The sequence below is a fragment of the Polyergus mexicanus genome, unplaced genomic scaffold (genome assembly GCF_030449975.1).
Source record: "Polyergus mexicanus isolate NDT 795.1 unplaced genomic scaffold, iyPolMexi1.0 SCAF_10, whole genome shotgun sequence".
Classification (NCBI taxonomy): Eukaryota; Metazoa; Arthropoda; class Insecta; order Hymenoptera; family Formicidae; genus Polyergus; species Polyergus mexicanus.
Window position 1 is genome coordinate 4,180,324 of NW_027223330.1, and position 13,126 is coordinate 4,193,449.

The window sequence follows — 13,126 nt, forward strand, 5'->3', positions numbered from 1 at the left end:
GTTCTACAAATTTTGCATGAAATATTTTTCACGAAAATACGTTGTTTCCTCAAAAAACTGCTGATACTGGCGCTCTGTATATACAGGGTTAGGCCGAACGTTCCAGCCAGACTTTGAGATTTTATAGGAAATTTAATTCTGAACGAAAAATTTCGTATAAACATGGATCGAAAAATGTTTCCTTAAGAAGTTATCACTCAAAAACTTCTGATGCAAGGGAAGAGCGAAAGGTGAAAAGAAAATGAAATAAAAAGAAAATGAAACTTAATAAATTTCTTGAAAAAACGATAAAAATGAAAAATAAAAATCTTTTTCTTTTATGAAAATAAAATAAATTTTTTTAAACTAAAATAACACGTAATAGTAGAAAATGAATAAAAACGTGAAAAAACTAATTGTTCTGAAAATGTTCCCCCTTAGTTTCAATATACTTTCGGCATCGAGAGAAACAACTTTTTGTTAAAAGACGCACATTTTCCACGATATTTGGAAAAATGTATAAAATAATCACGATTTTAGAGGTTTTGAGCGATAACTTCTTAAGAAAGCATTTTGTTTCGGTACTTTTTGTTAAAAGACGCACATTTTCCATGATATTTGGAAAAATGTATAAAATAATCACGATTTCAGAGGTTTTGAGCGATACCTTCTTAAGAAAGCATTTTTCGACTCATGTTTATATAAATTTTTTTGTTCAGAATTAAATTTCCTATAAGATCTCAAAGTCTGGCTGGAACGTTCGGGGCCACTCTGTATAATAAAAAAGTTGTGTAAAATTATAATTATAGTGGCTTTTGACTCATTACAAATTTTATACTTTTTTATTTATTGTTCTTGGTGGCCTTTGTAATGTCTATACTTGAAAATCGATATATATGAATATCGACTTTCATTGGAGTGTAATTTTGATCATCTAAATCTAAGTGATTTAACATTTCCTGCACAATTTTTTTACTAACTTTTTTTACTTTTTTACAATATTTTCGACGTTATCTTTGACAAGATAAGAAATTCTAGTATTTTTCGGGATGTATGAGAGTTTCTTCTAATATACAACTTTGTAAATCTTCTTTTTTTTAAATGTGACCTGCACCATAATATCCTGTCTTCTGAAGTAATGCCGGAAACTACTTAATAAAGTAAATTTTCATTATTTGTTTATACATTCTACAATCTACAGTCGACCGAAAAAACGACATGCGTTCCAATAACACTAAAAAGTAAACAAATACTTTTAAAAATGTTTTTGAAAAAGTTTGGAAAACATTTTTAAAAACATTAAAATAGTGAGTTAAATCACTTTTTATTTATTGAAAAAGACCAAAAGTTCAATATTTAAAAAATGTTTTTTAGATGTATATAAATGCGTTATACAAATAATTATTTTTTATTTTTAAAAAATTTATTTTACATTTAAAACTCATGTTCTTTTAAATAAAAAGACATTTATATTAAAAAATATATTTTTAATATATAATAATTTCATATATACATATAAGATTTTATCACACAGATACGCATGCATTCGCTCATGCGTGTGTGAGAGAGATATAAAATGTTACATATATTAAATCATTAAATAATGAATATTAAAATTACATTTTTTAAACATAAAAAAGATCATGAGTTTTAAATGTGAAATAAATCTTTCTAAATATTTTGCACATATTACATATTTTTTATTTTATTACTTATAACACGGTGTACTTTAAAAATTATTAATTAAATTTTATTTTAAAAAATTATTTAAGATTTTTAAAACTTAACCATTTCTTTATTTTTCACAAAAATAATTAAATTTATTTATTCATAAAATAGTTTTGATATTTTCAAGAATCCGATTTATGTCGTGTTTGATGTTATTTTAATCGCAAAAATCTTATGAACCCATTAAAATTATTTTTAAACGGATAAAATGTAAAATATAAAAGTTTTTAATGATTTATATGAATTTAAATATTTTATGAAATAAAAACTAAGACTTTTATTTCTTCTTTTATCTTTTTGAAAATATTTATAACGGACTCATGACATTTTTATGGTTAAAATGACATCAAATATGATATATGGTAATTCGGATAATTTTACTTAGATAAATAAAAAAATTTTTTTATTTGCATCTAATTAAAATTCATCCGAATATTGTATTATTTTAATCGCAAAAATCTGTATCAGAATATTTGGTGTTATTTTAATCGCAAAAATCTTATTAATTAGATCAGTAAAATTACGCTCAAAAAGATAAAATAAAAAATATAAAAATTTTATAAAAGTTTTTATATATTTGATAGGTGCACTCCGAAACGTTTGATGGAGTGCAAAGAATCTTGATCTTTGAAGCGAAAATAGCATTAAGCGGAGCGCATCTATTGTTATATGTTTATTTTCTAAAAACTTATTGTAGTATTATATTAATTATCTTATTGTTTCAATTCGGGAGTCGACCTGGACGAGATCGCCCGAAACTGTAAGAGACGCTCAGAGATAAGCGAGAAGCGGTGTGTAACGCGAATCTGTAGATCCGCTGGAGGACAAGGAGAATTCAGAAAAGACTCGAGTGCAGATTGTTTTAACTATTCATTTTATTTAGAATAATAGGAGCGAGCGACGGCACGTATTCCGCGATTCAGACGGAATCTTCAAATTGTCCTGTTAATTACTGCCCCTTTTTCGTGGTTCGGAAATCTTGATTAAGAGCTTCTTGCTAGAAACTCTTGCGATAACGGAAATCTTGACCGCGAACGCCGGATGGAAGTTAGCGCAAGGCAGAGGACATTCGCGGTGCGAATAACGAGCGTCGACTCTCGGACTCCAAACAATTAACTTTCACAATGTCTTAGCACGAAAAGAGAAAATAATACAGCGTGAGGTTTTCCCGAATTGACCGCCGTGAGAATATGTGCGCGATCGGATGCGAGACAATTTGGTACGATTTTGAGACGAGTAAACCACTGTAACTCCGATACGAGCGAGAATAGAGAAAGAAAGTTGATCGAGCTCGATGAACGTCGACCGGCTCGAAACAGGCCGACTAAATCCATCGACCGCGGAAGCTCGCGCTCTGCCGATGGGAATAACAAGGTTTTTCTACGTCGAACCTTCGAGAACTAGCTGTTTGTCACATTTTTTCTTTGTTATGATCACGCGATCACGCGCCAATCGGCTGATCGCGACGATGTATATTCTCGCTCGGGTTTTGATTGCGGCTCTTACCGTTCAGATTTGTCAGTTGAATTTACAGTTTAAATTTATCGATTAAATTCAGCGTTTCAATCTTGAACAATTATGCTTGTGTAAATTTGTATACATAATAGTCTTTAATGTGCATAGGTGCGCACTATAGGGCATCCAACCGAATTTATAAATTAAAAAAATAATTAAATTAATAATAAGTAAAAATAAATTAATAATAAAAAGCTATAAATTAAAAGCATAATTTGATTAAAATGCATGATTGCTTAAATGCTTAAATACTTTTGTTTCAAGAATAAAAAGAAAAGTAAAAGTAATTTATTGCAGATATTTTCTACATTATATTCAATTAAGATTAAGAAAAATTTATTTTAGGAAATTTATTTCATTGCACATGCGGATATACCTAAAAATATTTTATTTTAAATAAAGTATTTTAAATAAATATTTTAAATAAATATAATTATTAAATACTTTGCTGCAAATTTGCTAAGTAAAGATTGAGAACGTAGTTACTGCATTGGCCGTTAACCACGGTATGGCGCCGAAACCAGTGAGAAATGCCGGTCCCGCCTTAACCCGGGCCTTTGGCTATTTGTCTATTAATCTGTGCCTAGATACTATTAAACAAAAGGAGTGGGGATGGCTCCAGCCAAGATCGGCCGAAAAGTGCAAACCGGCCGTAGGCCTGATCTAGTCCGAGCGTTTGTTTTTATTTAAGGAGTAGAGAAAAAATGCACGTAAAAAAGGACATACTCTGTTTTGTGCCCCTTGCGTTCTTTCTCGCTCGCACAAAGCATAGTGCTCTCTTTCATCATGTGCGAGCAAGAGAAGACCGCGAAACAGAGTATGTCCTTTTCAGCTCCGTAAAGTTAGCCGGATCACTTTAACTTTTTAATAATTAAAATTATCTAATTGTTTGGTCGTCGTTTGGTGGTGATTGGTAGTCTAATTAAAACGTTTGATGGTTAATCGGTTTTTTTTTAATTAAATAATTAAAATATTGGTGTAAAGTTAGCCGAATATTTTTAATTTTTAGTCTAATCGATTAAATCAGTGCTTATTTGATGCAGAATCCTTAGGTGGTCACAAATCCTTTATTTATTTATTATATTTAATCCTTGCCTTGCGGCTTCGGATGGCTTCCGGTATACACCCAGTCAGCCAGGTCTGTTCTAACAGATATTGCCAAGTGCTTGCTACAAATTATTGTTAGTAAAAAGGCTACAAATTTGGTACAAGAGTTGTTATTACTGATTAAGCTGGCAGATTGCCGGCAAGAATCAAGCAAAGCTTGCTACAATAACTACACAGCAAATTGGCGGCAGAAACCGAGCAAAGCTTGTTGACATGACTGACATCAGATTGTCGGCAAAAACTGAGCAGGATCTAGAGTGCGCAATCTGATGGCAAATTGGCAGCAAAAACCAAACAAAATCTGCAGCTTATTACAAAGTATTATAAAATAGTTCAGTCGCTTATCGCTATGCGGCGTGTTATTCATTATCTATACCCGTATTCAAATTCTTGTCATAAGTATATATAAAGCCTACAAAATGCTAATAATATTATAATATATATATTTCTATCAGTTCAATTTTTGACACAATTCTTATACAGGAAATTCATTGAATTGATTTTTTGCAAATCGGACAGATAATTGTTCGATTTTCACTTATTCAAACAATTTCTGCCCAAAAAGATCTTTAATTTTATAAATTAAGTTATTTGAATTTACCTATATGTTTTAACATATTAATATATGATTTTATATAATGTCTAATTATCTAATGGTCATTTTATGACCAAAACTTATCATCATTTTGTTACTTAGAGTTAAGGCTTTAAATCTATTTAAATATATACTTTTATATGAATGGCCAAAAGCTGCAGAATTTGTTCGGTTTTTGCTGACGATCTGCTATCAGACTGTCTTGCGCAGATCTTGCTCGATTTTTGCCATCAATTTGACGTCAAATCATGTCAAGCTTTGCTCGGTTTTTACCATCAATTTGCTGTCAGGTTATGTCAACAAGCTTTGTCACCAAAACACAAACTTAATGCGGACACAGATGGCATTGGATTTGTTACCAAGTTTTGAGCGAATTTGATGCCAATTTGGCAACAATTTGTTATCAAATTGCTTACTGGGCATTTTTCCTTCATTACATTCATTCGACAAATAAATATATTTAAACATTTATAACATTGTAAAACCTATATTACACTTTGTCACTTTGACTATAAAATATTGCATCTTATAATTTCTTCAGTTTATAACTTTTTGAACTTTAAACCTTAAAACTTAAAACTCTTAAACTCTAAATATTCTAGAATACTGAGATCCAAAATTCACATTTGACAATTTTTACGCTTAAAATTAAAACTTAAAACCTAGAACCTAGAACATACAACATGAAAACATAAATCCTAAAGCCCATAACATAAAACATAAAACCTAAAACATGAAATATTAGAAACATAAGATATCAAAACCTAGAACCCAAAACATGAAATCTAATATTAACATTCAATCATTCCTTTGTTAAATCGTTAAATCATTAAGTCATTAAAACTCTTAAAACTTTCTTAAAACTCTCAAAACTCTTACAACTTTAATACCTTAAAAGCCCTGAATTTAAATTCGAATTAAGTTTGAAATCTTTGTGCTTTTTATGACCTTTATACTCCGTCTGCCTAATTATCTAGCCTTTTTCTTCCTACTTCCTTTCTCTTTCCTGTTCAATCCTTTTCATTATTTCTAGTCCTTTCCCCTCTTCACTGAGAAATTCGTCAATTTGCATGCCATTGCTGGTCGCCTGGCACTCCCTTAGTACATGTGTTATATTCTCTTCCACCTTTTCGGAAATTCTGCACATCCTATCTTCTGTTTCTCTCCAGTATTAGTCTCCTTTCATCTCATTTCCACATCTATATCTCGCTATTAGACTCCTTTCTTCTTCTCTTCCCCTGTAGATATTTTGGCACATCCTCTGTCATTATGTCCTTATACATATTATTGTATCTTGATTCATTAATTTTCTTCTGTCTTTCTTCTTTCTCTTTCCTTCAAATCTTTTCCAATATCATTTTAACTATTTCCTGATTTTCTTCTTCTTTCTTCTTTTTTAATTCTTCTTTCTCTTTTTTTTAATAATGTTCTTGCCGCTTCCCATTTGCTCTCTTCTCCTCCTTTTCTTTCTTATTCTAAGTCTTTTATACATTCGATAACTATATTCTTCTCTGAATTTCTCGCCTTTTCTTCATATTTAATAGCTCTTCTCATTACTTCTAATCTTAGTTCTATCATTTTCGTCTCTTCTATTAAAATGTAATTTGGCGTTCTCCTATCCAACCCTAATATCCATTTGATGTACTTTCTCTTGACCCTATCCAGCCTAGCCTTCTTTCACCCCCATATTTCTGCTCCGTATAACGCCACGCTTCCTACTAAAACGTCGAACATCTTTGCTCTTTCCACTCTCTTTTCTTCTTTCTTCCTCTTCCATTTTCAAACACCATTATCTTTGACTTCTCTGGGCTTAAAACCAGCTCCCTTTTTCTAAATATTTCTTAAATCGTTTCAGCATTCCTTTTAATTCATCTTTGCTCTTCGCCAACAATGCCATGTCATCTGCATACGTCATCGTCCAAAATTTTTCTTTTCCTATTGTTACTCCTCCTGTCTGTTCCTTCTTCATTTCATCCTCCAGATCCGCCACATATACTATATTGAATAGTGAAGGGCTCATCGGACACCCTTGTCGCACCCCCTTTTCTATCCAAAAAGCTTCTGTCTTTCTGTCTCTTACTTTCACTATATTTATCGCCTCTTTATATGTTTCCATGATTTTTCTTCTTAGGTGATCCTCTACTCCTATTTTCTCCAGCCTTTCATTTAACTTCTTCCTATCCATTTTATCGAACGCCGCCTTTAAATCCGCAAAAAATATAAATATCTTTCCTCCTTTCTTCCTTAATTCTTTATTTATTATGTAATTCAATACATACACCGCATCCATTGTTCCTCTTCCCGCTCTGAATCCAAATCGTGTTTCTTGTAATTTCTTATCGATTATTCTTATTAATTTCTCGTTCAAAATGCCTGCATAAATTTTGTATCCATCAGCGTTACTCCTCTATAATTTTTTACCTCACTTTTCTCACCTTTTTTATATATCGGGCTAATTATTCGTTTATTCCAGTCTTCTGGTAATCCTCCATTTCTCCATATATTATTTAATAGCTTCCATAATACCTTTCTTATTTCCTTTGGCATATATCTCCACGCCTTATTTTCTATGCCATCTTCTCCTGGTGCCTTGGCTATTTTCAATTTTCTCAGTTGTTTTATCAGCTCTTCCTTTGTTATATCCTGGATCTCTTCTTCCTTTTCTTCCTCTTCTTCTTTCTCTTCCTCTAGTTCTAATACAACTCTTCTTTTCGTTCCTTCCAGTAAGTCCATGAAATAATTTTTCCAACTTTCCAATTTTATACCTTCATCGATCCTTTCTCTCTTCTTGCCATATTTGTTTATATACTTCCATGCCTCCGCTTCTGCTGATATTATTTATCTTTTCTTTTTCTTTCTTTTTATGCTTCTTCCTCTCCTCTTCATACCATATCTTGTAAATTTTTCTTTTTTTGACATATTCATCACGACTGATCTTACGCTTCTTCATCCTTCTTAACATTTTCCTTAAATACCTTTTTTCTCTTTTCCAATCTTTACTATGCTATTCCTTTCTTCCCAGTCTCCATAACAATATCTTCTTTTTTGTCTTCATAATTGAACTTTTTACTTTCTCCTTCAGTTCCTTCTAAATATTCTTATTCTCTATTTGTGTGGTTTTCCATCCTTCACATCTTTCATGATAACTTTCTCTTCCCTCTTCTGTCCAATCACTTTTTTCAATAACTTTAATTGTTTTTTCCTGCCTTATTATATTCGTTTCCGGTTCTTCCAATTCCACTTCTAATGGCACATGATCTGATTCCGTTCGATCTCCTTCCACTATCATTTTGATATTTTCTACAGCCTTTTCATTTGCTACTATATAGTCCACTACTGCTGCTCCCTGTTCACCAATATACGTCTATCCTCCTTTATTATTATAACGTCCGTTTAAAATCATCCATCCTCTTTCTTCTATTTTGTTTTCTAATATCCTTCCATCTCTATTTATCACCTTATCTATTGAATTTCTCGTTTCTCTTATCTTTCCATCTTTTTCTCTCACTGGTCCTCCCTCATTACCCGTTCTTGCATTAAAATCTCCTCCTACCACTAGATATTCTTCTTTCTCTTCTTGTATTTGTTCCTTTATTGTTTACATGATTTCGTCTATGTTTTGACTGTATACCGTAATTATTCTCCATCTGTTTCCATTATATCTCAATTTTATTTCCACTGCTTGGTAACTCATATCTTTAATGCTTACTTCTTGCAAACTTTTATTTACAGCTGTTATTATTCCCCCTTTTGCTCTTCCTTTCTTATATTTTCTTCTTGCTGGCATACAATTCCATCTAAATTTATTTGATACTCTTCCTTTGATTTTCTTCCAACCTTCTTTATCTATCTGTTAACCCTAATATATCAAATCCCTCTAAAAATTCCCACGTTTCCTCACACTTATTCAACAATCCAGCTACATTCCAAAAACAAATTTTTAAACCCCCCGTCCTCTTATTTATCCGCTGTCGTTATCTCATTGTCTTTTACCCTTGTTTTCTAATTTCTTCTTTCTCATTCCATCTGTACATGCTGTTCTCAATATACAGGGTGATCTGAAATAAGTATAGTGTCCCTGAAAGATTGTATTCCTGAATCAATTCTAAGACGATTTTTTCTTTACGAAAATTTCGTCTGAAACTTAGTTTTTAAATTATAAAAGGAAATAGTGAGCAAATTACGGGACGAGTATGCTGTAGCGCTGGATCAGCTGTAGCGAACGCTTCGTGTAAGCGCCTGCAGCGGACGGTCTGTTGCGCCGCCCCTGCCTACCTTCTGTACTCGTCCCGTAATTTGCTCACTATTTCCTTTTATAATTTAAAAACTAAGTTTCAGACGAAATTTTGGTAAAGGAAAAATCGTCTTAGAATTGATTCAAGAATACGATCCTTCAGGGACACTATACTTGTTTCGGATCACCCTGTATATCTTCATATATCCTACCTTTACTTTATTTCCCTTTTCTTTTTCTTTTCTTGCTAATGCTTTTAGCTTTCCCTGTATCTCTCTCTCTTCTTTCGTCAAATCATCTTCTATCCATATGCCTGGCCTTAAATTCTTCTTATTATTCATTACCTCTCTTTTTTGCTCCCAATTATCCAAATTCGCTATTACAATCACCTTGTTTTCTTCTATTTTCATCTTATATGCCTTTTTCACTTTCACTTCTGTTTTTAAATTTCCTTTTACGAATTCTTCCACCTCTTTTTCCGTGTCGCCGGTTATCTATTTTACTTCTTTTATAACTATGTTATTTTTATGGCACTCCCTTTCTCTCTTCTCATTCTTTCCAAGTTCCTTATTCTCCGCTTTAATTCTTCTTTATCGTCGTTCCACATTCTTTTCTCTTTTTCCCTCTCCTCTTTCCTTGCCCTTCTATCCTCCGTTAATTCCTTCCTAATTTTTTCCATCTGCTCCGTTATAAATTCTTGCATCTTTATGTATATCTTTTCTATTGCTTTTTCCAAATTTCCCGCATGCTCCTCCTCTCCTCCTACCTACTTATCCAATGGTCTAGTTTCCACCGAAGTCGTCAATCCGATTCTGTTTCGGTGCGCATCGAATTTAACGTATTGTTTCCACTGGAAGTAGAATAGAAGTGAGAAAGATCGATATTTCAGTAGAGCCAACTTAACTTTTGCTTGTGAATGTTGTTATAGCCCGAACAGGCTATACACGAATTATTAAATATATTATTCTAAATACATATTATTTTATATGATTGCCCAATGTGTAACGCGAATACAGATCACGTTACGAGCGTTGACCGAACAAAGCGCTGACAACGCGAGCCACGCGCTAAGCCCGAGCGACCGTGCAATCATTTCATTGCGAAAACGCGGAAATCAGGGCAAGCGGAAGAAAGACATTGCGAAAATGCAACGTAGAAGTCCTACTTAAAAGCGAAATAAAAAGGAATAAAGAAATTGCGAAAGTGCAAGCAAAGAAGTCCTACTTAGAACTTCTTAGCTTGCATCCGGAGATTGCCAAAATCAAGCGACATGACACACAGCCTTGTCGCTAAACGACCCCCTCCCGGGAAGCCAAGGGGAGTTAATAAAAAGGCCCACCGCTAACGAACGGCGGGCAGTCTTTACCATTAATATTACGCGGGCAGTCTTGATCATTAATTAATATTACGCGGGCAATCTTTATTCTTTTACGCGAGCAATATCTCTAACAACCGCGAGTGTCAAAACGAGTATCAATAATTATTATAATATTGAATAGCCACGCAGTCGGCAGAAATATATACGAAGAAGCGAGAGGCGAGTCTCGAGACCGAAACTCGATTCTAGACACGCGCATGTTAAGATATCCGTTATCGTGATACGCGACGCGAGCGAAAGTGCGGGAACATTGTAATCAAGTCACAAATAAAATAGATATTAATATATTTATTTAACTGAAAAGGTGTCAATCTTTAAACAAATAAAAACAGTGAAGTTCTCAGGCGGAGCCCGAATTCCCAAATTCCTTCCGGCAAACGATCCCAACTACCGTGCCTCTCCGGAGGCACAACAATGTAAATAAACATAATCCTTGACAACCTTTTTGTTAATTTTTCGTTTTGATGATTAATACGAACAAACGATAACTGTAACGAACGTTGATATATAGATTATATATCGATTATATATTAATGGTTATAAAATAATGAAAAATAAAAGTTGGCACCATTTAGTCTCAACCGTTTTCACCGACTAAATTTCGTGTCAATTCACTGCCACTCCAACAAAGCTTGTAGATCGAAATGGAAGTGAAATGAACGCAGTCAGTCGTGTTTCCATCGACTTAAATGTGGTTCTACGCCGCACTAGATGCGAATTAATACTTCGGTGGAAACTAGATCACTGGTTTAGCGGCATAGAACCAAATTTAAGTCGATGGAAACACGACTGACTGCGTTTATTTCACTCCCATTTCGATCTACAAGCTTTGTCGGAGTGGCAGCGAATTGACACGAAATTTAGTCGGTGGAAACGATTGAGATTAAATGGTGCCAACTTTTATTTTTCATTATTTTATAACCATCAATATATAATCGATACATAATCTATATATCGACGTTCGTAACAGTTATCGTTTGTTTGTATTAATCATCAAAACGGAATATTAACAAAAAGATTGTCAAAGATTATGTTTATTTACATTCACAAGCAAAAGTTAAGTTGGCTCTACTGAAATATCAATTTTTCTCGCTTCTATTCTACTTTCAGTGGAAACAGTACATTAAATTCGATGCGCACCGAAACAGAATCGGATTGACGACTTCGGTGGAAACTAGACCACTGTCTTACTTTCCGTCTGCGCCTTGCTTTTACCCGTCCTTCCTACCATTGGCGCCATCTGTCTGTTCTTCTTCTCAACTACTAATATCTGGTATCTTTCTCCTTCCTTCTTTGTTCTTCTTCCCCGCTGGATAACCTCACTTCTCTGTTGTTACCTTTCTTTCCCTTTTCCTGCTACATTGCTTAATTTCCGAAGTTTCCTTCTTTCCTGTGTCTTCTCTGTCCTTTCACCTCTCTCCTCGTTTCTCTATCTTATCTTCTCTCTACACTAACCGTCCAATTTTCTACCTTATCGTTCTACTAACTAACCGTACGTATACTCTCTGCCACTACGTAACCGGAAGTTCCACAAATCCTTTATTTACGTTTGGTGATCCACAATTTATCCAAAAAGTAAAAAAAACCATGTGCGGTTAGATAATAGGGATGGCTAACTGGAAGCTGTAAAGTTAGCCGAATATATATATTATTTACCAACCAATTTTGTTCAAATTGGTCTTAATTGAAAGATAATCGTTTGGTGGTGATTGGTAGTTTAATTACAATGTTTGGTAATTAAAGGATCATTGGATATGACGCGACGCGTGATATCTTTTTCTGTCCCTATTGGAAGGAGAAGGATGGGCTCTGAACCAGTGCAACCAGTTCAGCTGTAAAGAACAGACCTTATCTGTCTATTAATCTGTGATCTAGGCTGCTCGCGGAGACGTAAGACGCTCGAACTCAGGGACGGTATTAGCTGTAAATCATATGGGGCTTTAGCATGTATAGTTCCATGCGCTGTTTACTGTTTACAGAGTTATTACGTTTATTATTATTATGTTATAAAGTTAAAGAACATTAAAATGAAGAATACATATGTTAATTTTTAAACAATTATTTTTTTTGCACCAAAAATACATTGTAAATAATTTTCTTAAAAACAATTATTTTTTTATACTAATTGATTTTTCTCATTATTTTGTAAAAGTATTACGGTAAGATTATTGAAAACTGAATATTTTACGAAACATTTTATTTTTTATATCAAAATATGTCAGATTAAAATATAAAATAACTCAAAAAGTACTTAATGAAAAAATACTTTATTATAGTGTTTTGGAAAGCTCTCGATATCAGCTACAAGAATACTAAATAAAAAATGGGGGTTTCCATTTAAGATTTTAAAGTTGATCTTCACATGACCTTCAAATGATTTTCCAAGGTCAAATCATTGTCACCATCTTATGGCCCCCTTAAAGCCACACAACTTTTGTTTGGAACATTTTTCGATTTAACGCAGTGTTTCTGAGATATTTGAGTGGGTCCTTTAAAATGGGACACCCTGTATATATATATATATATATATATATATATATATATATGTTTTCTTGATACTGCTTTATAATACATTTAACATTTTTTGAAT